Genomic DNA, 27,704 nt, shown 5'->3' with positions numbered 1-27,704 from the left:
AGAATTGCTGCTCTTCTTCTCTTCGATCCCTTATTGGATTTGTAGGTGTTCGGAATGGTTTGATAATCTAGCTGATCTCCTGCTACCTGATGTCATCTCAGACTTCTACTCTCTGCCATCTTGACTCCTCCCCCACACTTTCTGCTTTTAACAGAGAACAAAGTCTGGTTGCCCATTGGCAAAACAAATTCAGACTTTAAAAAATAATCTTTGCTTTAAAATCCTGCTAGACTGTTGTGTCCTTCAAGTCCTCCAGGGAACTCTCTCTCTCCACTTCCTTTCTATGATGATGCCACCGGACCTGAGGACAGTGTAGCCTGGGTGTCGGCACACTTTTTTTATAAAGGGCCAGAGAGTGAGTATTTTAGGCTTTGGGGCCATACGGTCTCTGTTACAACTATTCGTCACTACCCTGTGGCTGAGGAAAGTTGCCACAGACAGCATGTAAACAATGAGTGTAGCTGTGTTCCTGCGCAACTTTGTTTACAAAGACAGAAGCCCAGATTTGGACCGTGTACCCGCATTTGCCAGTCCCCTGATCTAGCCTGTTGGCTAGAGTTCTTTCCCATCTCCTCCCCACCCAGCCACTTTCAGAAGGATAATTTGATACCCTACAACTAGGGCACTCACCCCTAACGATCTTGCAAATACCTGAGACTCCCTTCCGTGTTTTTGCTGCAGTCTCTCATCTGCATGAATGGGATGCATGCTGGCCTTTCCATGGTTGCTTCTTACCTATGTGTCAAAGTTCCAAACGTATTCTGAAGACAAGTCCCACATACTCTGCCCCAGTCTCTGATACAGTCTCTTTGTCAGAAGTGTTGCAAAGGTCTCTTTCCAGTCTTTGCTTGATTTTGTTTAATTCTCTGATGGTCTTTTGATGAACACAGTTCTTAATTTAGTGTACTCCAGTATATCTGTCTTTTCTTTTACTCGTCATGTTTAACAAATCCTCCCTAATCACCAAACTCATTCTCTTAAGTTGTCTTCTGGAAACTTTCACATTTAGAGCTGTAATCTGCCCTGGTGTATGTAAAGGACTTGCTGCTTTTGCCACCTTCGGCATACACCCAGGGTTTCTCTGTATACAGGTTGCTTTGTTTTGGGTTCCATTCTGTTACCTGTTCTTACTCCAATTCTGCATTGTGTTAATTACGTTATCTTTAAGTCTTGTAGACCTCTAGTAGCGAAAGCCCTACTACTTGGTTTTCTTGCAGTGCCTTGATGACTCTTGTCCCTTTCCAGGTCACTGTACGGTGTGGAGTTAGCTTTTCCTTTTCTACTCCCCAGGAAGAATCCTACTGGAATTTTGATTGAGATTACAGTCAGTCAGATCACTTAGGGAAATTGGCATCTTCACAAAAAAAAATGAATTTTTTTTGTGAGTTAGATTAGTTAGATTAGTTATAATTTTCTGAATTAGAGACCTTATTACATGTCTTATATTAGATGGATTCCTTCAGGTTTTTTTTAATATATTTTTGATGTTATTATAAATGGTGTCTTTTAAATATTGTCTTCTTGTTATGCTTGTTCTCTTTGTCCTAATGTCTGAAAGACAATTGCAAGATTTCATCATTAAGAATGTTTGCTATAGAGATTTTAAGTACTGTGTATCAGGCATATCAATTATCCATCGCTATAATACGGCTGTGTAACGAACTATCTCAAAACCTCAATGGCATATAACATTATTTACACATCTGAGGCTGTTGGATGAGCAGCTCTGATCTGGTCTGGGCCTCCTCCAGGTCTGTTTGACTGTCTGAGATTAGCAAGACAATAAAGCACTGAATTTCCATTGGACCTATTGTCTTTAGGCCCTACTTTTTTTTATTATAGGGACCACATACTAGTATTGAATTTGACTCATTTCTAAAGGTGTAATCTGAAGATAAAAATACAGGAGTAATCTCTTAAAAATATTTTTTTAATTTTAGAGTTATAAAAGATGAACATATTTGTTCTGAAAAAGTCAGAAGATGAGATACAACTTCAGTTCTTAAGGAGATTTGAAAGGAGCAAGCTAGAATATCTGCATGTAATAATTGTAGCATGTGTCCCTTGACCGGTTAATGCATGTCAGGGGCTGTTGTAAGTGCTTTACGAACATCGGTGATTTGATTGCATAAAAGCCCTGTGCCATCGCTGCCATTATCATTCCCATATGTTGATGGGCAGAGGTAGGCAACTTGCTCAAGGATACATAGCTAGTTAATGACAGAGCTAGGAAAGGACTGGAAATAATCAACTCAGGACCCCAAGTTATACTGCTTCACATAAGGCTAAATATTTAAAATCCTCATCTGATCTTGAATGGCCTCAGCTGGAACAACTGGGTGGTTCAGATTGATTCTTTCTTCCTCCAGCAGGCCAGACTAATCATACTGTCACAGCAGTATCAGAGATGCAAGAGAGCAACCTCCTGTTCAAAGCCCATCTCAAACCTCTATTTCCAGATTCACCGACTGCGACAGTCAGCGAGTTCACAATGGGAGGAAAAACATAAAGTTACTTGGCAAAGGTGTATAAATAATCTTTTAAGATTTTGTTTTTTCGCATTTATTCCATTAAGGAGGTGAATTTACATCAGGTTCTCTTCCTTGTCCCCTGCAAAACACCAGGTCACCCTTGCATTCCTACAGTGAACCCAAGTTAGTCATGATATTTTATACTTTTTATATGTGGCTGGATTTGTTTTACTAAAACAGTGTTACAGATACAGGCTCCTAGTTCATTGTTGACTTTGGCCTCTAATTTGGTTTCCCATCATGTAATAGTAATCAACTTAGATTTTTTAAAGTTTCACTGTTTTAAATCTTGTAATACCTTACATAGCAAAATACAAACACTCGTATTATTTGTATCAACAACTGTCTGTTGAGGTTCTGCTATTTGATAGATGCTTTTTTGTGGCATTTACGAAAAATGAGAAAGTTGTGCACTATCCACATTTTTAATTCCAGAACATTTTCATCACTCCAAAAAAGAAACCCACAGCAGTCACTTCCCACCTTCCTCCCAGATAGCGGGTAACTACTTATTTACTTGCTGCCTCTATGAGTTTTCCTATTCGAGACAATTCATATAAATGAAAGCAGATAAGTGGATTTATTGTCTGTGTTTTTACCTACCATAATGTTTTCAAAGTTCGTCCACGTAGCATGAATCAGTGCACGATCCCTTTTTATGACTGAATAATATCCCATTGTATGGACATACCACATTTTACTTATATCCATTAGTTGATGGGCATTTGGGTTACTTCCACATTGCAGCTGTTGAGAATAATGCTGCTATGAACATTTGGATACATGATTTTGCATGGGTATATGTTTTCATTTCTCTTGGGACTATATATAGGAGTGGAATAACTGGCCGATATAGTAACTCTGTGTTTAATAATTGAGGAACTGCCAAACTTTTCCAAAGCATTTATACCATTTTACATTTCCACCACCCATGGAGGAGGGTCCCAGTTTCTCTGCATTCTTTCCAACCCTTGTCATTGTTTTTATAGCTGGTTTTTTTTGTTTTTGTTTTTGTTTTTGTTTTTTTAATATATAGACATCATAGTGGGCATGAGGTGGTATCTCATTGTGGTTTTCGTATGTATTTCCATAATGACTAATGATATTGAGCATCTTTTCATGAACTTATTTTCCATTTGCATATCTTTGGAGATATGTCTGTTTAGATCCTTTGCCCATTATTTAAGTTGGATTTTTGTTTTCTTTTTTTGTCTTTTAATTGTTGAGTTGTACAAGCTCATTATATAGTCTGGATATTACAAGACATTATGAGATGTGATTTGCAAACATTTCTCACATTCTGTTGGTTGTCTTTCACTTTCTTGATAGTGTCTTTTGAAGCAAAAATTTTTTTTTGAAGCAAAAATATTTTTAATTTCGATTATATTTACTGTTTTTATTTTTTTTCTTTGGCTTCTTGTGCTTTTCATGTCATAGCTAAGAAGCCCTTTCCTAATCCAAGGTCAGGAAGATTTTATACCCATCTTCTAAGAATTTTGTAGATGTTGCCCTTTCATTTAGGTCTTTGATCCATTTTGTGTTAATTTTTATATATGGTATACAGTACACAGATCCACCTTCATTCTTTTGCATAGGGCTGTTCTGTTATTCCAAAACTAATAATTGAAAAGAGTAGTCTTCCCTACATTGAATGGCCTTGGTGTCCTTGTCAGATACCAGTTAACACTGAGTTTATTTCTGGACTCTTAATTCTATTCCAATGATCTATATGTCTGTTACATGTCAGTACTATATTGCCTTGATTACTGTAGCTTTGTAGTGAAGTTTGAAATCAGGAAGTATGAGTCCTGCTTTGTTCCTTTCCAGGAACATTTGCCATTCTGGGTTCTTTGCAATTCTCTATGAATTTTAGATTCAGCTTGTCCATTACTATTAAAAGTCAGCTGGGGTTTGCATTGATCAATTTTGGGAGAACTGTCACCTTAACAGTGTTAAATCTTCTAATACAGGAATATGGGATGTCTTTTCATTCATTTAGATCTTCAAGTTCTTTGGTGAGTTTTTGTTATTTTCAGTATACAGATCTTGCACTTCTTTGGTTAAATTTATGCCTACATATCTTATTCTTTTTGATGCCATTATAAATGTAAATTGTTTTTTTAATTTCATTTTGTTTCTTACTGCTACTATGTGAGAAATACAATCAATTTCTGTATATTGGTCTTGTATCTGTCATCTTGCTCAACTCATCTGTTCTAATAATTGTGTATATGTATATAAATTCCTTAGGATTTTTCTGTATTTATAGTTATATCTCATCTGCAAATAAATAGTTTACCTCTTCCTTTCTGATCTTTTACCTCATTTTCTTACCTAAGTGCCCTGGCTAGGACCTCCAATTCGACACTGAATAGAAGTGACTAGAGTGAACATCTTTTTCTTGTTCCTGATCTTACAGGGAAAGTGTTCAGTCTTTCATTATTAGGTATGATGGTTGCTGTGGATTTTTCACAGATACCTATTATCAGATAGAGGAAGTTTCCTTCTCTTCCTAGGTTTTTTAGTGTTTATCATGAAAGGGTATTGAATTTTATCATACACTTTTTCTGTATTGTTTGAAATGATCATGTGGTTTTGTCTTCTTTTCATGTGGTTTATTACATTGATTGATTTTCATATATCGATCCAACCTTGCCTTCCTATATGAATCCCACTTGGTCATGTTTTGTTTTGTTTTGTTTTTTAAAGGAGAATCTTTTTTTTTTTTTTTTTGACAGAAATCACAAGTAGGCAGAGAGGCAGAGAGAGAGGAAGGGAAGCAGGCTCCTTGCCAAGTAAAGAGCCCGATGCAGGGCTCGATCCCAGGACCCTGGAATCATGACCTGAGCCGAAAGCAGAGTCTTTGATTCACTGAGCCACCCAGGTGCCCCCCCACCTTGGTCATGTTACATAAATCAATTGTGAATGCTGCCGGATTCAGCTTGCTAATATTTTGTTGGGGGATGTTGAATCTGTATTCATAAGGGTTATTGGTCTATAGTTTTCTTTTATTACCCTTGTGAGGTTTTGGTATCACAATGGCTTCATAAAATGAGTGTGGTGTTTTCTCCTCTTCTCTATTATTGGAAAAGTTTATGAAGGATTGGTTTTAATTCTTTATATGTTTGGTAGATTTCACCAGTGAAACTTTTCCTTGTGGGAAGTTTTTTTATTATTATTATTCCTTTAATATCTTGTTAACAAGTCTTTTCAAATTTTCTAATTCTTCTTGAGTCAGTTTCAGTAATTTATATTGTTCTAGGAATTTGTCTATTTCATGTAGGGTTTCTAATATGTTGACATATAATTATATGTCATAGTATTCCCTTATAATCCTTTTTATTTTTGTAAGATCATAGGTGCTGTTCACACTTTCATTACTGATTATAGTAATCCAATTTTTTTTTTCCTGGTCAGTCTAAAAAGTTCGTTGAATTTTTTTTTTTTTCAAAGAACCAACTTTTGGGTTCTTTGATTTTTGCTCTTTTCAAATGTATTTTTCATTAATTTGTGCTCTGAATTTTATTGTTTCCCTCTTTCTGCTTGCATTATGTTGTTTACTTTTTGACTTTTAGTTTCCTAGGGTGGGTGTTTAGGCTTAATAGTTTGAGATCTTCTTTTTTGATGGGAGGGTTTACCAAATATCCTCCTGTTACTAATTTCTAATTTCATTCCATTGTGTTCACAGGTCATACAGTTGTTGGGTAGGTTATTCTACAGATGTCTTTTAGGTCTAGTTGGTTCATAGTGATGTTCAGTCATCTTTCCTTGCTGATTTTCTGTCTGTACTTTCTAGTTCAGTATCCATATTGAAAATGGGATATTAAAGACTTGAGTGATTATTGTTGAATGGTGTGTTTTTCCTTTCACTTATGTCATATTTGCTTCATTTTAGGGCTTTCTTGTTAGGTACAGGTAAGTTCATAATTGTTATGTCTTCTTGATGATTTCACACTCTGTTATTACAAAATAGACTTCCTTTTCTCTTGTAACTATTGGGGTTGGTTTGTTTTTGTGAGAAAGAGTGAGCAAGAGGGAGTAGAAGAAGCAGACTTCCTGCTGAACAGGGAGCCCAACACAAGGCTCACTCAGTTCCCAGGACTCCAGGATGGTGACCTGAGCTGAAGGCAGATGCTTAACTGACTGAGCCACCCAGGCACACCTAACTGCTTGTTTTAAAGTGGCGTTCCAGGTCTCCCTTGATTATTGTTTATACACCATGTGTCTTTCCCAATCTTTTAACCTGTTTGTGTCTGTATATAAAGTGTTTCTTATATAGACAGCATAGAGTTAAATCCGGTCTTTTTATCCGTACTATCTCTGCCTTTTAAATTGAGTGTTTGTAATTACTGATAGCCTACACCTTTTTTTCTCCCTTTGTTACTTCATTATTGCCTTCCATTAGTCATGTTAAACAGGTATTGTCTGATGTACCATTTTAATTCCTTCATTGTTTTTTTACAATATATTTTTGGCTTTTTTTCTTAGTTGTTGCCCTGGAGATTACAATTTACATTTTAATCTATGAAAATGTTAAATTCAGTTGTATATAAAAACTTTAATCTTGCATATCATTGTTCTCTCTTCTCTAATTTGTGCTGTTCTTGTCATACAAAATCCATCATTTTACTTAATACACTCATCAACACAGATTTATTATTATTGCTTTATGTACTTGTCTTTTAAATTAGATAAGACAAAGAGAATTGTGACTGAAACACATATACCCTGTCTTTTATTTCATTTTATTTTTTAAAAGATTTTATTTATTTATTTATTTGAGAGAGTGAGAGAGAGCATAAGAGGGGAGAAGGTCAGAGGGAGAAGCAGACTGAAACTGGGAGCCCAGTGCGGGGCTTGATCCCGGGACTCTGGGATCATGACTTGAGCTTAAGGCAGTGGCTTAACCAACTGAGCCAACCAGGCACCCCTACCCTGTCTTTTATAATTACCTTTTTAGTTACTTTTTTTTTTTTTTAAGATTTTATTTATTTATTTGACAGAGAGATCACAAGCAGGCAGGGAGGCAGGCAGAGAGAGGAGGAAGCAGGCTCTCCACAGAGCAGAGAGCCCGATGCAGGGCTCGATCCCAGGACACTGGGATCATGACCTGAGCCAAAGGCAGAGGCTTTAACCCACTGAGCCACCCAGGTGCCCCCCTTTTTAGTTACTTTTGTCAGTGTCTTATTTCTTTGTGTGGACTTCAGTTGCTATCTAGTGTTCTCTCATTTTAGCCTAAAGGACTCCCTTTAGTCAGTATGTATATATGTATTTATTGTAAAATAGGTCAACTAGCTACTGAATCTCTGTTTTTGTTTATCTGGGAATGTCTTAATTTCTCCTTCACTTTCAAGTATTAATTATGCTAGATATCAAATTCTTAGTTGACAGTATTTTTCTTTCAGTACTTTATTTCATCCTACTGCCTTCTGACCTCCATAATTTCCACTAAGAATTAAGCTGTTAATCTTATCAAGGGTCCTAGAACCTGACATGTTGGTTCTCTATTCCTGCTTTCAAGATTCTTTTATTGTCTTTATATTTCAGAATTTTTATTATGATTTGTCCAGGTGAGGATCTCTTTCAGTTTATTTTTGTTTGGAATTTCTTGAACTTCTTGGATATACAGATTAATGTTCTCCATCACATTTTGGAAGTTTCTGGCCATTATTTCTTCAAATATTTTTTTTTTCTGCCTTTGTCGTCCCCTTTCAAGACTCCCATAATGGTGTGTTCATATACTTAATGATGTCCCAGAGGTCTCTGAGGTTCTGTTCTTTTTTGTCATTTTTTTTTTAACCCTTCCTTAGACTAGATAATCTCAGTCGACCTTTCTTCAGGTTTGGTGATTATATCTTCTGCTGACCCAAATCTGCTATTGAGCTACTCTAGTGATTTTTTTTTTTTCCTGTTATAGTACTTTTCAACTCAAGGATTTCTATTTTCTAAAATAGTCTATTGATACTATTTGGTGAGACATTTTTCTCATAAGTCCCTTTAGATCCTTTGATACTATCTTCTTTATTTCTTGAACATATTTGAAATAGCTGATTAATATCTTCGTTAAGTTCAATGTCTCGGCTTCCTCAGTGTCTGTGTCTGTTGACTGCTTGGTATGGATCATGTTTTCTTGTATCTTTGCATGTCTTGTGACTTGTTAAAAACAGGACTTTCAAAACAATATGGCAGCTCTGGAAATCAGATTCTTCCCTTCTCCAGGGTTTGTTATTTCCAGCTTTAGTACTTGACTTTTTCTTAAAAGTTTCTGTGTCTTTGCTGGAATGTCCCATTTGTTCATGCAAGTTGTCCACCTTTTCTAGTAGATTCTTTTACATGTATCTTAGTTATTTCAATGTCCCTGTATGATAGTACCATTATCTGGGTTATCTCCAAGTCTATTTCTCTTGATTGCTTTGTTTCTTGACTATGAGTTGTAATTTTTTACTTGATCTTTCTGTATTTTATAATGTGTTATTGAATGCTGGACATCTTGTAAAAAGGAGAGACTGGGATAAATTATATGTACACCTAGAAATGAGCATGGTTCTTCTCAGGCAGCTAGTATGGGGATTGAGTCATTCTACTCAGGAGTTGAGCTGGATTTGGGTTTTGCCTTGGCTATAGTTGCTGGAAGGTTTTTCTCAATGTGCACTTCTGTAAGCTTCAGTTGTCTCTCTATGCCTGAGTCATAGGGAACCATGCTTTTGCTCCTCTCATAGAGGAAGACATCTATTGATATTTTTTTTTACTCAGTTCTTCCTAGGCTGTTATAGGAAGATGCAAAATGAAGTAGAAGCAGAACAGTTCCTTTTATTTGAAATAGAAATTTGGTTATACTCTACAGGTATCGAAGCAAGATAGTATGTTCCTTTAGTATCTAGGATTTGAAATTAATGGCCATGCACTATTAAAATGAAATAGAAAAAATAGATTGTAATTGATTCATTATCTTCCTAAAGCAGTAGTTGCAGAAACTAGTTGTTCCTAAAAGTCAAGGTAAACATTATGAGGAAAAGTGTTAGAGAGAATTCAGTCCTATGTCAAATAAGGCAGAATCATTATTGCAAGAAATAAAATTCTTGTAGATGTAATAAGTAATAAGATTTCACTATTGAAGAATTATACCTTGTAGATAGTTGTTATCCTTCTCATATTTTGTTCTTCTTGCCAGTCCTCCTTTATTCTCAGCACTAAAGAGGAAGGTGAATCTCATTATTTTCTCTTCTTTTTTTGGTACTTTAAGGTGACATTATAGTGTACAGATTTTCAGTAAGTTTTTTCTTTCCAATATTTGACTTACTGTCAAAGCTGTTAATGAGGAAATAAAATATACTAAATTTAAAGTATCACCTTTCTTACTGGATTTATTTTTGAACTTATCCTGATATGATTAGTTAGAATAACGGGATTTATATTGCTAGTAATTTTCTATTTTTTGTTTTAGTGTGTCATAGTAAAACTAAATAGCTTGAATTTACATTTGTAATTAAAGATTGCTCATGCTTTAATAACGTTTTCCATTAACCTCTTCAAATAATATACTTCATTTTTCAGGATTTCTTTTTCCTCAGTGTTCTTAACTTTGATTCTAAAATGTTGGTTGCTGATAGCTTTGTATATTATCACTGTATGTGTTAAAGAGCTGCATAAAGATGGACGCCTAAATTTCCTTTGGTCTGTTAAGGACTTCATTTCTTTTCTAGATTTAGAAATCCAAATCCCTTTAGAGATTAATGCTCTCTGAGGAGCTCAACACAACTCAAAATGAAGATTAAAACTGACAGAGGGTTCTTCTACATATAATAATACATATATTACTGACCTTTATAACTCAGAACTTTAAAATATGGACAAGGACACTTGATTGTCTCTAGTTATACTCTGAATTAATTGTAGATGTTGGCATGGTTTACAGTGACATTGCTTGTTGAAGTGTTTCTGTTCTAAAGAACAAAAGTCCCTAAATTCTTTTTATTCTCCTACTGTCAGAATGTCATTCAGCAAACTGAGTTGACCCAGTGCTCAGAACCAGAGGCAGAAGCCTGATAAAGCCTGGATCCTAACCTCAGGGAACCACGTGACTCCCTATAGGTACATTTAAGCTGCAAGGTTGGCTAGTGGAAAACAGTTTCTGGCCATAAAAAGAAACAAATGATGTATTTTATGAGGGTTTGGTCTCTAAGCCTCAGAATTGGCTGTGGATCTTTGTGCAATGTGGCTTTGATTATATTAACCCCTCTTCGACATTTAAAGGATTTTACTTCCTGATCTTCTCTGGTTTCTAATCTCAGGAAAGCAAAACAAAAAATAGCACCAAAGTGGAAGTAATCACCACCAGTGCATGAGTTGGATCTTCTCCAAGAGTTTGATTATAATTACTAATTAAACATTCTAGCTAATTCAGGGGAAATATTAAATATAATTTTAAAAAGAAATTATCAATAGTCCACTTCTGTATCAACAGATATAGACATTTCTCTATAATCCATAGAATTATAAATTCCACCTCTAGGTGGTCTCTCCAAAAGATTGAAAGTAGAGACTCAAATATTTGTACATTCATCTTCATAGCAGCATTAGTCACAGTGGCCAAAAGATTGGAAACAACTGAGAAATATCCATTGATGAATGAATGGATAAACAAAATGCAGTTTATATATACAATGGAATCTTAATCAGCCTTAGAAATGATGTCCTAACACATGCTACAACATGGGTAAACCTTGAAGACATGCTCACTGAAGTAAGTCAGGCACAAAGGACAAATGCATACGATTCCATATGTAGGCAGTATCTAGAGTAGTCACATTCATTGACACAAAAAGTAGAGTGATGGTTGTTGGTGAATGGAGAGTTCTTGTTTAATGAGTTCAGAGTTTTGGTTTGGGAAGATGGAAAGCATTCTGGAGATGGATAGTAGTGATGGTTGCACCAAGAGTGTGAATGAATATACTTTAATGCCCTTAAACATAGTTAAAATGGTAAATTTTTAATATATCCACGATTTAAAAAATCATATTAAATTCTATTTGCTTATATTTTATTTAAGACTTCTGCAAAAGGTACGGAGAGATACATGAAAGCAAAATTAGGGTTCGGCTATTTCTGAGGTATTAGAATTCCCCTTCCCGGGGTGCCTGGGTGGCTCAGTGGGTTAAAGCCTCTGCCTTCAGCTCAGGTCATGATCCCAGGGTCCTGGGATTGAGCCCCACATCGGGCTCTCTGCTCAGCGGGGAGCCTGCTTCTTCCTCTCTCTCTCTCTGCCTGCCTCTCCGCCTACTTGTGATATCTCTCTCTGTCAAATAAATAAATAAATAAAATTAAAAAAAAAAAAAGAATTCCCCTTCCCATGCTTGGCTGGGTAGTAAGAATTTTGAGGTGGTAAGTTACAGTTGAGAGGTTTGTTTCAGTAGGCGCTCCTCTCTCAGGACAGCCAGGTGGTGGAAGCGGAAGGGAGTTGTAGGTAGTTTTGTGACCTGCTGGATGGGGGCTCCGCATGGGGCTCTGTTGTTTGTGTCTGCAGGAGAGTCTGTGGCATGTCATTTTCTGCAGCACAAAGTCCACAGATGACCTGTGGAGACAGAACTGCTTCCGGGTGTCGTGGGGGTGCCCTGTGAGCAGGTGAGAGTGCTGCAGGCAGAGCCTTTCATGGCAAAGCCGCTGCCCGCCACCAGCTCCCGGCAGTACACTCCCGGCAGTACTCGGGGTGAAAGCAGGAGTCGTCCAAGTGAAATGGCAAAGCCAGTTTCTTCACCAAATTCTAGGTCAGCTTTTAACTTGTGTACATGGTGGGTATTTTTTTCTTTTGATAATCACACTGGCATGCTATATCCCTGACTTGTTCCTCTGAAGATCCGTGGCTGACCTCAGGCAGTCCTGTTATTGGCAAAGTTAGCAGATAACATAGATTCCAGCTTGAAGGTAGACAGGATACGCTCAGGGGTGAGTGTGTTGTAAGCGCAGTGAGGGCTGTCACTTCCCCAGCATACTTTCTGCGGGATGAGGAACATTAGTGGTGACTACGTACTAATTCATCCTTCTGCCCACATAACAAGACTCACTGCACAATTTTCTCCCTGTTTGTGAGGGAGAAAATTCCTCCCAGGTTGGTGCCGGGAGTAACCTGACAACTCTAGGATGAAGCCTTACAATGGAACAAGTAGTTGATCAGACGTGTGTTGGGAGTTACAATAACAGTCTTTTTTTTTTTCTTTTCTTTTCTTTTCTTTCTTTTCCTACTGGCTTGGAGTACATTTTCTGGCCCCTTGGAAGGCCTTTCCTATTCCTCTTTTCCTAGGCTGGATATTTAGGTGCTCAAGACAGGTAGGTGAGCTGATCCCCATCCCCTGTCAGCCTCCTCCACTGCCTCCAGCATTCAGTCCATTTTCTTTTTAACTTTATTTTTAACTTGGTACAACCCTTAAAAGGCTGATTTCAGCCAGTTCTTTTCCATCTTGGTTTTTTTAACGCAGCCCTTCATGAGTCTTTTGAATTTGTATCTGGCCATCCATTTCTTTGCTAATAGCATGGTACCCTAATATGCCGTATTCTTTTTTTTTTTTTTTACAAGTTATCTTCAACACATATTTATTGAGCACTTACTAAGTGCAAAAGTACTCAAGCCAGTTAAAAGCCGACTCTGTGAAGTCTTAAACAACATTACTGGAAATGTTTCTCACCTTCTGGAAGACATTTAAGACAGTCATTGTCACTAATCACTCATGTACATCATTTACCTGCACTCTGTCTTTCCACGTGTGTGTCTTTCTGGCAGCAGCCAGGGAGGCACGGCAGAGACCACATCTGTGCACGTAGTACATGGACCTCAGTGTGATCTGAGCTTTCTGCCTATTCACCACTCAGTGACTCAGGACGGCTGTGAAGCTCTCTGGATTTTGGGTTTTCATCTCGTAAAGGGGGGATTTAGTGACATGCCCCAGACTGCAGCCCCCAAGTATGGGTGAGCCTCAGGGCGTTCCTTGTAGTCCCACTGCCTCCATTTATTTCTCTGACCTCTGCTTACCTCCTCTGAGAGACCAGTATGATTGATCGCTGGGTTTCCCTTCTCGCTTTGCGTGAAGAATAAGAGAAAAGTTAGAAACAGTTGTCAGTGAATGAGAAATCCATTTTGAGGGAAAACAATTGAAATGTGGGTATTTTACCTTTCCTAAATGATACTAACTGAAAAATTATAAGTATGAGTAATATAAGAACCAACCATTAGGCTGTTTGAGGCTACCAAACTGTGAAATTGTGAGCATGTTTCCTGAAATGCAGTCTTTAAAGAAGAAAGCAGTATGATCTTGTCGATACTGACCACCTGAAAACTCTTTGGTTTCCAGATCCTGAGTTTTTACTGTTTCCTCTCACTTACTCACTAAATTCATTATTGGAGAAAAACCAGTCATGCTGAGTATTTTGAGTATTTTGAGTTTCTCTACATTGCTAATGTCCTTCATCTGTTTTAGCATCTCCCTGTGTCCTTTCCAGTGTTCTTTACTTCTTGTATCACATACAATTTTTCTTTGTTTCCCATTTCCTTATTTGTTTCAATTATTTAGACTTTAAATGACCCTTTTCCTCTGATTTGGAGGAAGTATCACTGCTAATTCAGTCTCCATCTTCTGACTTATACGCTTCCCTTTGGGTTACCCTGAATATCCTGTTTCAGACCATAGGATACATCATGATGCTACATCAGTGGAAGACAGCAAACCCATTTCCCGGACAGCCGAGGTCCTCAGCCCTCAGTGTGCATCAGCGTCAGCCGGGAAAGGCACCAGTGCTCCACTCCCGGAAACCCTTGGGAGCTGGGAATGTGGTCCGAGGAGCATGTTTTTAAAAACCTGCCTCATGATTCTACTTCATAGTTGTGTTGAGAACCCCTGCTACCAATTGCAAAACATTGTAATTCCCATATTGAAGACTATATTGTTGTGTATATCCTGCTTCATAATTATTTGGTTTAATCAGGCTGCTCCTATATAGGTTTTAGAAAATTGACATTAATATTATTTAAAGTTACGTAGTCTCATTATTTGCTACTTTTTATCTCAAAATAGTATTTCCTTTTAAGTCTCCTCATTGCTTTTTCATACCTAATATTTTTAGGTTGGTTCTTTCTGGAAGTTAATTATTACTCAGGATGATTTTAATTGAAGAAACCACAGCTTATGTTCTTTTTTCTGTTGGTTTTCAGAATGCTTCCTAATTCTGCATACTCTCAGCTTTGTTAACTAATTCATTTCACAGTTTTCCATTCATTCATCTGCTTTGAGTATATTTCTAGCATTCCTGAGTTACTTAGTAGTTTCAGGGAGATAATTTGTATGCTTCACGAACTAAAATGCCTCTTATGCAGCCTCCATTCTTAAGTATTCTCTTGCTCTTTAGAGAATGAGTTATTATTTGGAATGTGTTTTACTGAGTGCTAGCACTGTGCCAGTAACCTCACAGTACGAAGTTCTGGAGCTCGCTCGGCCACTAGCGTGGCTCTAGCTTATACTAAAGAGCTGGGATGGTGGGGTGCCTGGGTGGCTACGCATCCGCCTTCAGCTCAGGTCATGATCCCAGGGTCCTGGTATCCAGTCCCTCTTTGGTCTCCTTGCTCAGCGGGAAGCCTGCTTCTCCCTCTTCCTCTGCCTAATGCTCCCCCTGCTTGTGCACTCTCTCTCGTTCTCTCTCTCTCTGTGTCAAATAGATAAACAAAATCTTTGTAAAAAATAAAGAGCTAGGATGAAAATGATCGTGCCTGGAACCTGGAGAAGAGTGCCTGATTAGTTCTTAGGAGATGATGTCAGAGATGCAGAAGAGCCTCAGCTTATGGAAGACCTTAATTGTTCACCTGATAAGTTTTGATTTAAGTTTGAGTGGGTTTTTGGGTTCTTGTCTTATAGGGAAAACACTTGAATAAAAAGGTGTGAGGAAAGTTATTGTGGCCCTAAGAGATGGCCGTGGCTAGTGTAAGGTCCCAAAACTAGAAGCCGGCAGAGCAGTGAGGCTGACGGACTGGTCAAGATACAAAATAATCACTATGAAAATCAGGCGAGTCGAGAGAGCAATGCAGGGGAAGGGCTGAGGAGGGGTTCGCAACCAGGCTGTGAGTGTGCAGGATGAGAATGCCTCTGTCCCTTCTTCCCATTGCCAAGTGAGGGAAGACGTGACCCCCAGAGGCCTGTGACCCAGTGTCCTGCCACACAGGGTGGCAGCGGGCCGGGGAGGGGAGACCTTGGCGACACTGTTGAGAAAGCAGAAGGCCTGCAGATCACATGGGTGGGTGCTTGCATCTCAGATATTTTCACTTATCAGAGTCTACCCAAGAGTCACGTGCTAGGCTGGGGTCCAGGCCCAGAGGTGGCCTCCTCGGGGCAGTCAGCTCCTCATAGCCCAGTGTGACAGGTGCCGGAGGGTTCAACAGGCGACACCACATCCAGGTTGGGGCTGTGAAGGAGACCCCTTGTGAGGGCCACGCCCAGAAGCACTGCCCCTGCTTTCTGTCTGGATGGCTGCTGCTTAGCAGGGTCTCAGCAGTCTGGGCAGCCTTCCCAGACTTGTCCAGTACAGCCCGAGGTAAGGCACACATTTTATCAGCTGGCTCCGGGGTGCTTCTAGGCCGCAGTCTCTGGTGTCTCCTACTCTTTTCTAAACACGTGAATACTGATTCGTTAGGCACGAGATGGATTTTGTGTCCCAGAACTTGCAAAGCATCATTGTGTAGAACGGGGGAAAGTCACACAGCACCCACCCATCTGTCCACCCCTCAACAAAGAACCCGAGAAGTGATGATCAGTCTAGGTATAGGGCAGCCCTACTGAAATGATTAGGAGAAAGGGACCTTCTTGTCTAGACCCAGCGTGGACGATAATTCCTGCAACAGCTGGAATAAGAAGGCGTCTGCCTCAGGCATTAGGATCATGGAAGACGCTGGCAGTTTCGCCTGGCCCAGGCAAGCAGCTCATCTGGCAGAACATTGCTGTGGTTTTCAGCACATTTATGGAAAGTGTGGTGCTAGTCACCAAGGACAGTCTGGCCTTCCTCCCGTTTGCTGTGCTACTTAGACCATCTTTTGGGGTCCAGAGGCTAGAGCTGCAATACCTAATAACTAGAACACATGGCCGGGGCCCGGACGGTACGGGTGCCCAGTGCATCCCCAGCATAGCCAAATACTGGGAATGAGCAGGACAGGGGGCAGGGGAGATGTGTGTGCAGCAGAAATTGGACAGATTTGCAGCGTTAAGCATCTGCCTTCGGCTCAGGTCATGATCCCAGGATCCTGGGATTGAGCCCCACATGGGGCTTCCTGCTCAGCAGGGAGTCTGCTTGTCTCCCTGTGCTGCTCCCCCTGCTTGTACTCTCTCTGTCAAATAAATAAATAAAATCTTAAAGAAAAAAAAATGAACAGACTTACCCTTTTTTTTTTTTTTAAGATTTTATTTATTGAGGAATGCCTGGGTGGCTCAATCATTTGGGTGTCTGCTTTTGGCTCGGATCATAATCCCAGTATCCTGGGATTGAGTCCCACATCAGGCTCCTTGCTTAGCGGGGAGTCTGCTTCTCCCTCTGCCTGCCTTTCCCCAACCACCCCCCACCCCCACCGCTTATGCTCTGTCCCTCTTTCTCTTACTGACACATTTTTTTAAATGTTAAAAAAAAAAAAAAGATGTATTTGAGACAGAGCAGGCACAAGCTGGGGGAGGGGCAAAGGGAGAGGAAGAAGCAGAGTCCATCACGGGGCTCAGTCTCACAACCCTGAGAATGTGACCTGAGCTGAGACCAAGAGTCGGACACTTAACTGATGAACCACCCAGGCGCCCCTAGACTTACTCTTAATGATAACAATTTTTATATTTCAATTTGATTATATTAAATGTGTATGATGAAGAGGTTCCATACCTTCAGTGGCTAATTTACATTTCTAAATTAGGGTTTGTCCTAATACAGTGTACAAAAATAAGCACCCCCAAGCACAGCATTCAGGGGCCTCAGTGGTGATGTAAAGTGAGCTCGCACTCCATCTCTGAGTCCCAAATCCAGAGCTGCAGGTGGTCATCAGGCACATCCCTCCAGCAGTAGGGGACCTGTCCTGTGGGTGAGGGACCTGTCCTGTGTGTGAGGGACCTGCCGGCGAGAGTCTAGGTAGGCTGCGAGTCCCAGGAGGACAAGTGTTGACAGATTCAAAAGACCGTTTTCACTCCCTTAACCCTCCTGCAGGCTGACAGGTGAGGACTAGATGTTCCCACTAAGTGACGTGGGACAGGAAAGATGTGGCCCTGGCCCCAGATGTGATCTGCAGGGGAGGAAGAGTTCCTCCACTGTGGAGGTCGGCTGGGGTGGCCTTAAACACAGGTTTCCTGGGGAGGATTGTGGTGTCGGGGTTGCTCTTTGAAACAAAAAGGGGTGTAATTGGCTTGAAAGTGAGCAGGAAGCTCTGAAGACAGATTTGTGGAGCTGGGGGAGATTTGAGAGCAATGTGCTGTGGAGAACAAAGCAGTGGATCGCACAGAGAAAGCAGAGCCCAGTTTTAAGGGCTTTGGAACACAGACACACAATACCTCACTCTCCCCAGCTGGAGAATCTTCCTTCAGCCCCGGAAGTCTTGGGGCTCTTTGCTGTGGAAGGTGCCCTCCATTGGGGTGGGGACAACAGGGTCCAGGCACTTTGGGGGAGCATTTGGGTGGAGCCCCTGCTGGGCATCGGAAGTTCCTCCTGGAAGGATTGGACTCATGAATACCAAAGATCTCTGAGTATGGAGTTTGATGATGCGCATTTCCATCGAATTCCCCACCGGGCAGTTGCTTCTTGGTTTATGTGCATCCTCTTGAAGCAAATTGTTCATTAGATGGTTTTATTTTTTTTTTTTTTTAAGATTTTATTTATTTATTTGTCAGAGAGAGAGAGGGAGAGAGAGCGAGCACAGGCAGACAGAATGGCAGGCAGAGGCAGAGGGAGAAGCAGGCTCCCCGACGAGCAAGGAGCCCGATGTGGGACTCGATCCCAGGACGCTGGGATCATGGCCTGAGCCGAAGGCAGCGGCTTAACCAACCGAGCCACCCAGGCGTCCCTAGATGGTTTTATTTTTAAGCCCAGGTCTAAAACGTGGCTATGAATAAATTCTTTCTTGACTGAGGCAAAAAGAATGACTGTGATACTAAGCAGTGGAGAGAAAACTTACAGCCAGTTCTGCTATAATGCGAGCATGCGTTCCCGAAAATCACCACACTATGCGAAATCATGCCCTAAAAACCACCGGGCTCAGGTGGGAAATGGATAGGAGCCCAGCACTCACAAACTGTGTCATTAGCGTATTTAAAAATAGGAAGGACCCTAATGAAAGTGGTACTGCAGTTTGACCTATTAAATGGTTAAGAAAAACATAAATACTACGATAAAGGTGGCACCTTACCATGTAAGAGACATGCAGTTTGCTGGTGGGAGCGGGTGTGGGAAGGGTTATTGGGAGGCAGCGGAAGGGGCATCTTGAAAGCACACAGAAAGCCAGGGGGCTGGTGGAGGTGTTCTGTGTGTTCCTGACCAGCTAGAGTCACCTGAGTTGTGCTTGTGCATTCAATGGTCTCCACAAAAAATCAGGCATAAACAGAAGCTGAAATTTGCAGTATGCTCACACTTGTTCCTAATATATCCATTGTGTTGGAGCAAAACATTATAGCAGCCTGACCATACGTTACCGTCTTTTACGGAGACCGCTCAGAATAAGCCTGTATGGCCTTAGAGCCGGAGATCCTACAGACAGGGACCTGAATTTGAAGGAATTGGAGCAAAGAGACTTTAAAAATTATGTATAAGGTGTTTATTCATTTAACATGTTATGGAAAAAAGGGGATACGGATGTTTAAAGCCTCCCTTTTACTTCCACATTCATTGGGAAAGTTTCCTGTTCATGAATTCAGTGTGCAGATTATATAATCTGAATAAAGTGGTAGGCATTTGTATGGTTACATAGGGTTAGGGTTAGTAGGTGTAGGGGACAGTGTTTTGAAATGTTAAACTCTGTAAAGGAGGGTTAATGACTCTGTAGACACTGTAGTGTTTCCTCTGAAACTGTAGACTAAAGAAAGTAACAGCTGGTTTAGAACTTTACTTATGACTCAGACCTATACTGTAGCCTTAGCATATTACATTTACCAACTTTTGATTAAACAGCTCTAAACTATAAAATGCTTAGAGAAACACTAATAAATCTTTACCTATTTAAAAATAATATCCCAGAAATATTTGTCTGAATTTTGGTTGCTATAGTCTGTTTTCAAGTAGTTCCCACCCTAATGTCAGTAGTATATTGTAAAAATTTACAAAATACCAAGAATATAAAAATCACCCATATCTCTTTTACGAAGGAAGAACCATTACTAACATTCTTGTGTATTTGCGTTTCTAATAAACTCGCATGTAAACATTGTTGATTACACTTACATGTACCTTTAAGTTGCATTCATTTTCATTTCTGTGCTGTATACTTTTGGGAATAACAAAGTAAAAGAACACAAGCTTGAGAGATCTGCAGATACAGCCCCACTTTCAGATGTCCCCCAATGTATTTAAATTAGGTTTATGTTAAAAGCTTGGCATATGTAGCCTTTAATGTAAATGGTAGCTTCTGGAACACCCTTACAGACCTTCATGAAGATCTTAACAGTCTTCATGAACATCCCAGTGCTGTGTCGCGGGAGGGATGTGTTTCTCGTTGGTCATTGAACCATTTCCTAACTATTAAAGTTAGCGCTCTTTACAGTTTCTCTATTTTAAAAATAATTTGAATAGCTTTTATATGTAAAAACATGCCATCATCTAATTTCTTTTTCTTCTGTGAGAATTCTAAAAGTGGAATTACAAGTTCAGAGGCGGATAGACACACCTTATAAAATTGCTCTGTAAAAGTATATCCATTTACTGGTGCTCTCCACCAGTCCTAATCTAACTGCCATATTTAAAAAGGTTTCCTAGGGTGCCTGGGTGGCTCAGTCAGTTGAGCATCTGTCTTCAGCTCAGTTCATGATCCCAGGGTCCTGGGATCGAGTCCCACATTGGACTCCCTGCTCCACGGGAAGCTTGTCTCTCCCTCTCCCTCTGCCCCTCCCCCTGCTCCTGTTCATGCTCTCTCCTGTGTGCGCGCGCTCTCTCTCTCTCAAATAAATAAAATCTTAAAAAAAAAAAGTTTTCCTAATCTGTAGGTAGAAAAGATCGTCTCATTTTTTATTTGTGAGATCAGTTTTTTGTGTTTTGGTGGTTTTTTTCCCTCAAATGATTTTTCTGTGCTCATCTCTTCTGTGTGTCTGTGTTTTATTTTGAGTAAAGACATAAATCAACAGTTTAAGAAAATTAACTGCCTGGTTTTTCATTACCACTTACTAAATGATCCATACCGACTTCTCTTTCTCTTTCGTGCCATAAGATTGTCATCACAGGAACTAGTCCTAGGTTAATTCTAATTGGTCATCTTCTGCACTAAAGCCATGCCCTGAATAGCTCTAAATATATACAATTAGCAAGGTGCATGTCACTCACCGTTCTCTTCAGAAATGTCTTAGCTTGTCTTCCAGCCAAACCTTAGCTACCAAGGTTGCAGTTGGAAGTCTGTCAAAATTAAACTCAAGAAAGGTAGATTGCTTTATAATACTTGGTGTTAATAAAATGGGACTTTTTTTTTTTTTTTTTTTTTTGTTTATAAAATGTTCCTGCACATATTTTATTTAATCCTTCCAATGGTTTTGGAGGGTATCACTGTTGGTACTGGTGATGAAAATGAGGCTAGAGATTTGGGGGACATTGCCCAAAGCTGCCAGCACACACCATCCCCAAGCCCCCACCCCCCAACATAAATGATGGCTGAACTTGCCCCACCAGTCGTAAGTAAAATTGGCATGTGGTTTTGTTTTGTGTCATCAGTGTCCAGCCCTGACATCAGAGTTAAATTCTCTTCACGAAATGAATTTGGTAGATTTCCTCCTTTCCTCGGAACTTTGAAGCCGTTTTCCTCTGTAGTCCATGGCTCCTACCATGCCAGCCCCAAAGCACTTTTCAGCGTTCTTCTTTCTTTTATCTTTCCTCAGTTATTCTTTCTGTTTCTGTTGCATCTGAGATCAGTCTTGAGAATTCATATTTTTCCAGAGAGTTGTCGATTTCTTGAGGATACTGTATTTATGTAGTGCACACAGAGTGATTTTTACTCATTCTGGTTAGGTGGGTGTGGTTTGTGAGGAGGCCAGTTGTTGCCTCCTACTTTCATTTATTAAATGTAACCTGCGGTCTGTGCGGGTTCACTTTTACCTGTATGTTTACTACTTCTGGCGTTCCACATTCTTCCGTGTGTATCCAAGCTTCTGCCTGCTCTCGGTTTTGCTTTGAAAAACTTCCTTTACCATTTCTTATAGTGCAGGTCTCCTGGCTACCAATTTTCTCCACTTTTGCCTGGAAAAGTTTTTATTTCTCTTTTGTTTCTGAAGGACAGAATATGCTGCATGTGTGCTGTGTGCTTATTTTTTACTTCCTGCACTTGGTTCTATTTGAGAGAGAAAGCACATGAGCCGTGTGGAGGAGCAGAGGGTGAAGGAGAAGCAGACTCCCTGCTGAGCAAGGATTCTAACATGGGCCTCCATCCCAGGACCCCAAGACCGTGACCTGAGCCAGGCAGATGCTTTTTCCACTGATCACCAAGCCGCCCCTATTTCCTGCACTTGAAGATGCTGCGCCTTTTCCACTGTCTGCTCCGCTTTCACAGATAAACATGCAGGGGTGGTTATGTTACTCTACCTGTTAGGTCTTTTTCACTCTCTCTACTTTGAAGATTTTCTCTTTATCATTAGCTTTTACACATTATGATGTACCTTACGTTTGTTTTCTTTGTGCTTATCCTGATGGGTATTAAGCTTCTTGGGTCTGTAAGCTTCTGGTTTTCATCAGATAGGGAAAACTTTGAGCCATTATTTCTGCACATTTTTTTACACGCATGCACACCCTGTTTCTTGGCCTCAGATTATACATATGCTGGATTGTTTGCTGTCATCCTACAGGACACCTGGGTTCCACTCTGTTTTTTCTTTTCTCTCTGTGCTTCATTCTGGATGGAATCTGGCGGTGGGTCTCAAGGTGGCGTCTAATATACTAATGGAATTCCTGTGTTCATGTTGTCTTTTAAATTCTTGAGCACAGTTGAGCTGATTTATCACTGAGGTGAATTTATAACAGTTTAGGAAATGTCCTTTTCTGTTATTCACTCACCCCTCAGTTGTAGATCTCTTTCTATTAAATTCATTTGATTTCAAGCATAGGTCCAATTTTTCTGCTTATTTTTATGTCTAATTTTTTGGCTCCTAAATGCTGGGACATTTATATTTTGGCCCTGATTTTTATGCTTTTGAAACTGTTAGTTTTGGGAGTGCCTGGGTGGCTCAGTCGTTAAGCATCTGTGATCAGCTCAGGTCATAATCTCAGAGTCCTGGAATTGAGCCCCACATCAGGCTCCCTGCTCAGTGGCATGTCTGCTTCTCCTTCTCCCACTCCTCCTGCTTGTGCACTCGCTCTTTCTCTCTGTCAAATAAATAAATAAAATCTTTTAAAATAAAACAAAATAGTTTTGTTGTGACAGCCACTTCTTAACTTGCAAATCAGTTTGATCCTTTCAAGGCTTATTTTTAAGTGTTGTTAGTGTAGTTCTAGAGTATCCTTTGTTCTGGAGCTGGATGAGTTCTACTGATAATATGTGCCTGTGCCGGGGTCTCAGCCCAGTGCCCGGCTGTTCAGCGAGGTCTCTCCCACCCTGGCTGGTGACGACTCCCAGCCCCGCGTGCGCTCTGGCAATTATATGCTTTATAGGTAATTTTTTTCCTCAAAAGTTGTTGTCTGCCAAATCTTGTGGCGTTTAGCCTCGTGCATACTCAGATTGGTGTTCAAGAAAGACTCAAGGGGATCCCTAGGCAGTTCTGTAGCTTTCTGTGTGGCTCCCTCCTTTTCAGTACCCCACCCCACTAATTAGAGCCTCCTGGACTCTTCCTGATTTTAGGACTTTTGCTAGGCTGCTCACAGTGTCCCTTGCCTGCACCTATAGCGTGAAAATGGCCTCCAGGCAGAAAGCCTGGGACATTGTTGGGCTCACCGGGCTCGGCCCCCTTCATGCTGGGAACAGGCCTCTGCCCTGCCTGTTGTCCAGTGTCTGAAACAGTTACTGGATGGGGTTTTTGTTGTTGTCGTTTTGTTTGGGGGGGGGGGTGTTTTTTTCAGTTTTCTACTTCTTGCTGGCAAGTAAGGAAATGGCTACTGTTTCTTATGTTTGGAAGCAGGAGGCACATTTCGTTTTTAGAGACATGATTTTTGAAGCAGTGAATTCTAACAGGTTAACAAACACATGTTTGCAGGGATTCTTTTGAGCGTAAACATGTTAAAAGAATACCATTTAGGGGTGCCTTGGGTGGCTCAGTCGTTAAGCGTCTGCCTTCGGCTCGGGTCATGATCCCGGTGTCCTGGGATCGGGCCCCACATCAGGCTTCTTGCTCAGCGGGAGGCCTGCTTCTCCCTCTCTCCCTGTTTGTGCCCCCTCTCTCGCTGTGCCTCTCTCTCTGACAAATAAATAAAAATCTTAATAAAAAAAAAAGAATACCATTTATTAGGAGAGGCACTGAAATGGGTTTGTTCCTCGCTGGAACAAATAAATCCTAGGGAGGCAGTTAGTAGTCTCTGAACCCAGGTCCTGAAGGAGCCGTCCGCCACTCACTGAGAACGTTTGCTCCCTCTTTGTCATCAGAGCTGTTGGTGTAGGGAGTCACAGTAAATTTTCCCACAGTTTACGCGTGGAGGATATTTTTTTCGAAATCTCAGTGTTTACCTTTTAGGTTGGTCTTTAGCAGTTGATTCTGTCCTAAAGCGTAGTGCTTACTGTCCCCAGATTGGCACCAGGTGATCAGCCGTGTGATGCTGGGCAGGCCACTTAGCTTCTCATCCCCGCATGGAGGGAGCTGGGCTGATGAGACCTGAAGGGCCCTTCCCTTCATTTCTTCAGTGAACATTGAGTGTTCCAAGCTCTGAGGGTACATTAGCAAATGAGACAGACAGGGACCCTGCTGTCACGGAGCTCAGTGGAGTATGGCAACAACATAGACACCAGGAATAAGAAATCAGCTGAGGAAGACATACCTTTGGTGAGGAGGGCTGTGAGGAGAACAGACGGGGTGACATGAGTGGTGCCAGGAGGGGCCCACATCAGAGGGGCGCTCCACAGAGGCTCATCTGTGGCTGTCCAGGTGAGCAGGAGGAACCAGCCATTGGAGGCTCTAGGGCAAGGATATTCTAGGCGGAGGGAGGAGCAAGTACAAAGGCGTTGAGGTGAGCACAAACCCGGAATGGTTGAACGACCGCCATGGATGGGTTGTCATGAGTGAGGGGCTAAGGGACACAAATGGCAACGGGGTGGGGAGGGGTGTCAGGACCCAGCTAATGCTGGCAGTCTGATCTGGAGTCTCAGTCCTGCTGTGAACACTTCTCTACCCACAAAGGGCACAGTAAGATGTCACACGGCCCCAGAGGGAGTTAACGGAGGGTCCCAGGAGTCCTGCTGGGGTGGGTGTGGTAGTTGAGGCCCTGGCAAGATCACAGGGCCTGAAATCAGCAGGAACTGTAATGGCACCAGTGAGTCAGGGCAGTTTTAACAGGGAGATGAAGGCCAAGTTCAGTCATCTTGGTCAGCATGAGCCAGCACCAATCCATTTCCACACTTGCAGAACCACGGATAGCTCCGTACGACCTGTTGCCTCCAAGAAAAGAAAATGCGCTTTTTGTGAAGCTCACATATGAAGGCAACATGGACCCCACAGCTTAGAAATCCCACTTCTGTGGAAAAAAGACACCAAGAAATCTGCCTCTAGAGTTAAGGAATGTGTGCCTTTTAAACTGGGAAAGAAAAGAGACTGAGAAAAAGCAGGAGCAGTTGAGGGGGCAAGGGGCCAGTCCAAAGTCAGCAGGCTTTGTCCCGGTGGAAGGCAGCTACCCAGCCCTTCCCCTGTGTTGCTGGGTCATTCTCACTGTGTTCTGATTAATGTGTGTGCCCATTAATTCAGTTCGGGGTTAGTAACTGTTCAAGATCCCAGACACTCTCACCTGTTGTTCCGAGCACGCTGGCCTGTGTCATGTCCAAGAACCCCTCCTCCTGGGCACACCGCAGCCTCCAGCCCGTCCCCACTCATTTTGCTTTTGTCACATCATCCTTCACCTCTGAGTCAGGCAGCCTCCACCTTCCCTCTCTGCCCAGGACTGCTCCCTTGTGGGCTCTGTTCAGGCAGGGAGGTCATGGTTGTCTGCAGTCCCATCCTCCAGTCCACATCCTCTCACCTGGCCATTGTAGCTCTGCGCTCCTTATAACAGCATGATAATGGATTCGTGACTTGAATACGTATGCTTTCTTATTTAACAGCTTTTATCTGTCTTTCATTGTATCCTGAAGTCTGTCTTTTTTACCCTTACCCTTAGCACTGCAGTGACACTGCTTGCCCGAGTTTATTAATGGCTTCTAACCTCCCCTGCCACTGCCTCTTCTACTTTCTCCTCCACCTCTCTGGGGCATATACCACTACCGACACGTCCTTATGGCCACAGCAGCTTCCCCTTCCTTTGAGGGGAGCCTCTCACTGCCTTCCTGCTTCCCCACTGCCTCCTGGTCAGCAGGCTCGCTCCTCATGCTTCCTGTTTGGAGCTCCTGCTTCTCAATTCAACCATCATTTCTGGGCGCCAGCCCCCAAGGACCCATCTCCACCTGACTTCTCCAGCCCCGACTCTGATCTCTGGAGCATCTACACCTGAATAATATCTGTGGATAAAATGAAGCTTCTGTCCTCCTCCCCTGGCTACATGAGACTCCGCTGTGGTACCCCATCTCCTGGGCACCCAGGCTTAATTGTTTCAGGGTCATCTGTGATCCATTTCCCTATTACTCAAGAAGTTATCTGGTCCTGTTGCCTCTAGCTGCAGTGGAGTGTGTCAAGGATGGTGGACAGAGAGAACACAGATGGGGAAGGTTCTGACTGAGGAAAGGTTGAAAGTTAAAAAGGATCCTTGCTAGCCTCCTCAGAAAGATTTAGGACACCCTGTGTTCCTGGTAACAGCAGTTTATCAAATGCTCTTTCAATTGGAAATACTTGCTAGCATTGGAATGAGGGAGGCCAAAGTAATATTAGCACGTCCTGCAGTATGGATCGGTAAAGTGGATTATGGAACATCCGTTCAGCAGACTGGTACGCAGCCTTCGAAAAGAACAAGGAAACTGACCCGCTAAGACAAGTTCTAAGATACTGTCAAATAATAAAAGCAGGACAGGACAAAATACTATGTCAGTGAACTGCCACTTGTGTTTTTTGAAGGGGGTTGGAAATCTTTTTATTCTTGCTTGCTTGCGTATATGTCAAGGTAGAAGGATACTAGGAAACCAGACATGGGTTTTTCTAGCTAACTGGAGCGTGGGGATCCTGGGCAGATGGAGAGCAGGGGTGGTGGGGGCCTCTTACATAGATCTTCTTGCATTTGTAGATTCTTGAACCATATATATGCACATATTATAGCTTCTTCCAAAATTTTAAAAAATTGAATTTTTTTTTAAAACCTCTGAAGTATTTCTACCAATTGAAAGTCCTGTTGTTTTACCAAGGAGATTATTTTACTTCTCCAGATGTCCATTCCTGAGTCTTTTCTGGTGGCCTTGGCTTATTTTCTTTCATTGTAGAGGAAATATTTCTGACCTGTAATTCCTGTTCTCCCCCTCCAAGAACCTCTGCTAATATTATTAGTAAAGTTTGATCCAGTTTTCTTACATTTCTTTCCCTTTCTTCTTCTGTCCGAAGGCTCTATATATTGATCACCAGGTGAGATAATATTCAGACAGTTCGTATGAATAGGACTGTAATTATTTATTAATACTTGAATTCTTACTCTGACGTAACCTGATAATTCTAGGGAGAGCATTAAATGAATCTCTTGCCTTTATTTTAAGAAATACTAAGTTCAGGAGACCATATGTTTAAGACACAACATCCACTTTGATGCTGAGGAACTGACATAGGAGGGAAATTTAGCAGAACACTATATGAGGCAAGAAAGAGAATTGTTTTGAAATTGTCCTTAGAAGCCTGTTTGAAAATGTGGAACTGGGACAGGTGGGCAGAGAGCAGTCACATCCCA

At 41.2% G+C, this 27,704-nt stretch overlaps 1 protein-coding gene across 3 annotated transcripts in view; it reads left to right on the top strand.

The window, feature by feature from the left end:
- Positions 1-27,704, top strand: part of CDYL (chromodomain Y like) — a 185,845-nt gene that overhangs the window by 141,423 nt on the left and 16,718 nt on the right. The gene's annotated exons all lie outside the window — the stretch shown is intronic.

Source organism: Lutra lutra, chromosome 6 (genome assembly GCF_902655055.1).
Source record: "Lutra lutra chromosome 6, mLutLut1.2, whole genome shotgun sequence".
Classification (NCBI taxonomy): Eukaryota; Metazoa; Chordata; class Mammalia; order Carnivora; family Mustelidae; genus Lutra; species Lutra lutra.
This window is presented reverse-complemented; position numbering and strand designations above follow the sequence as displayed.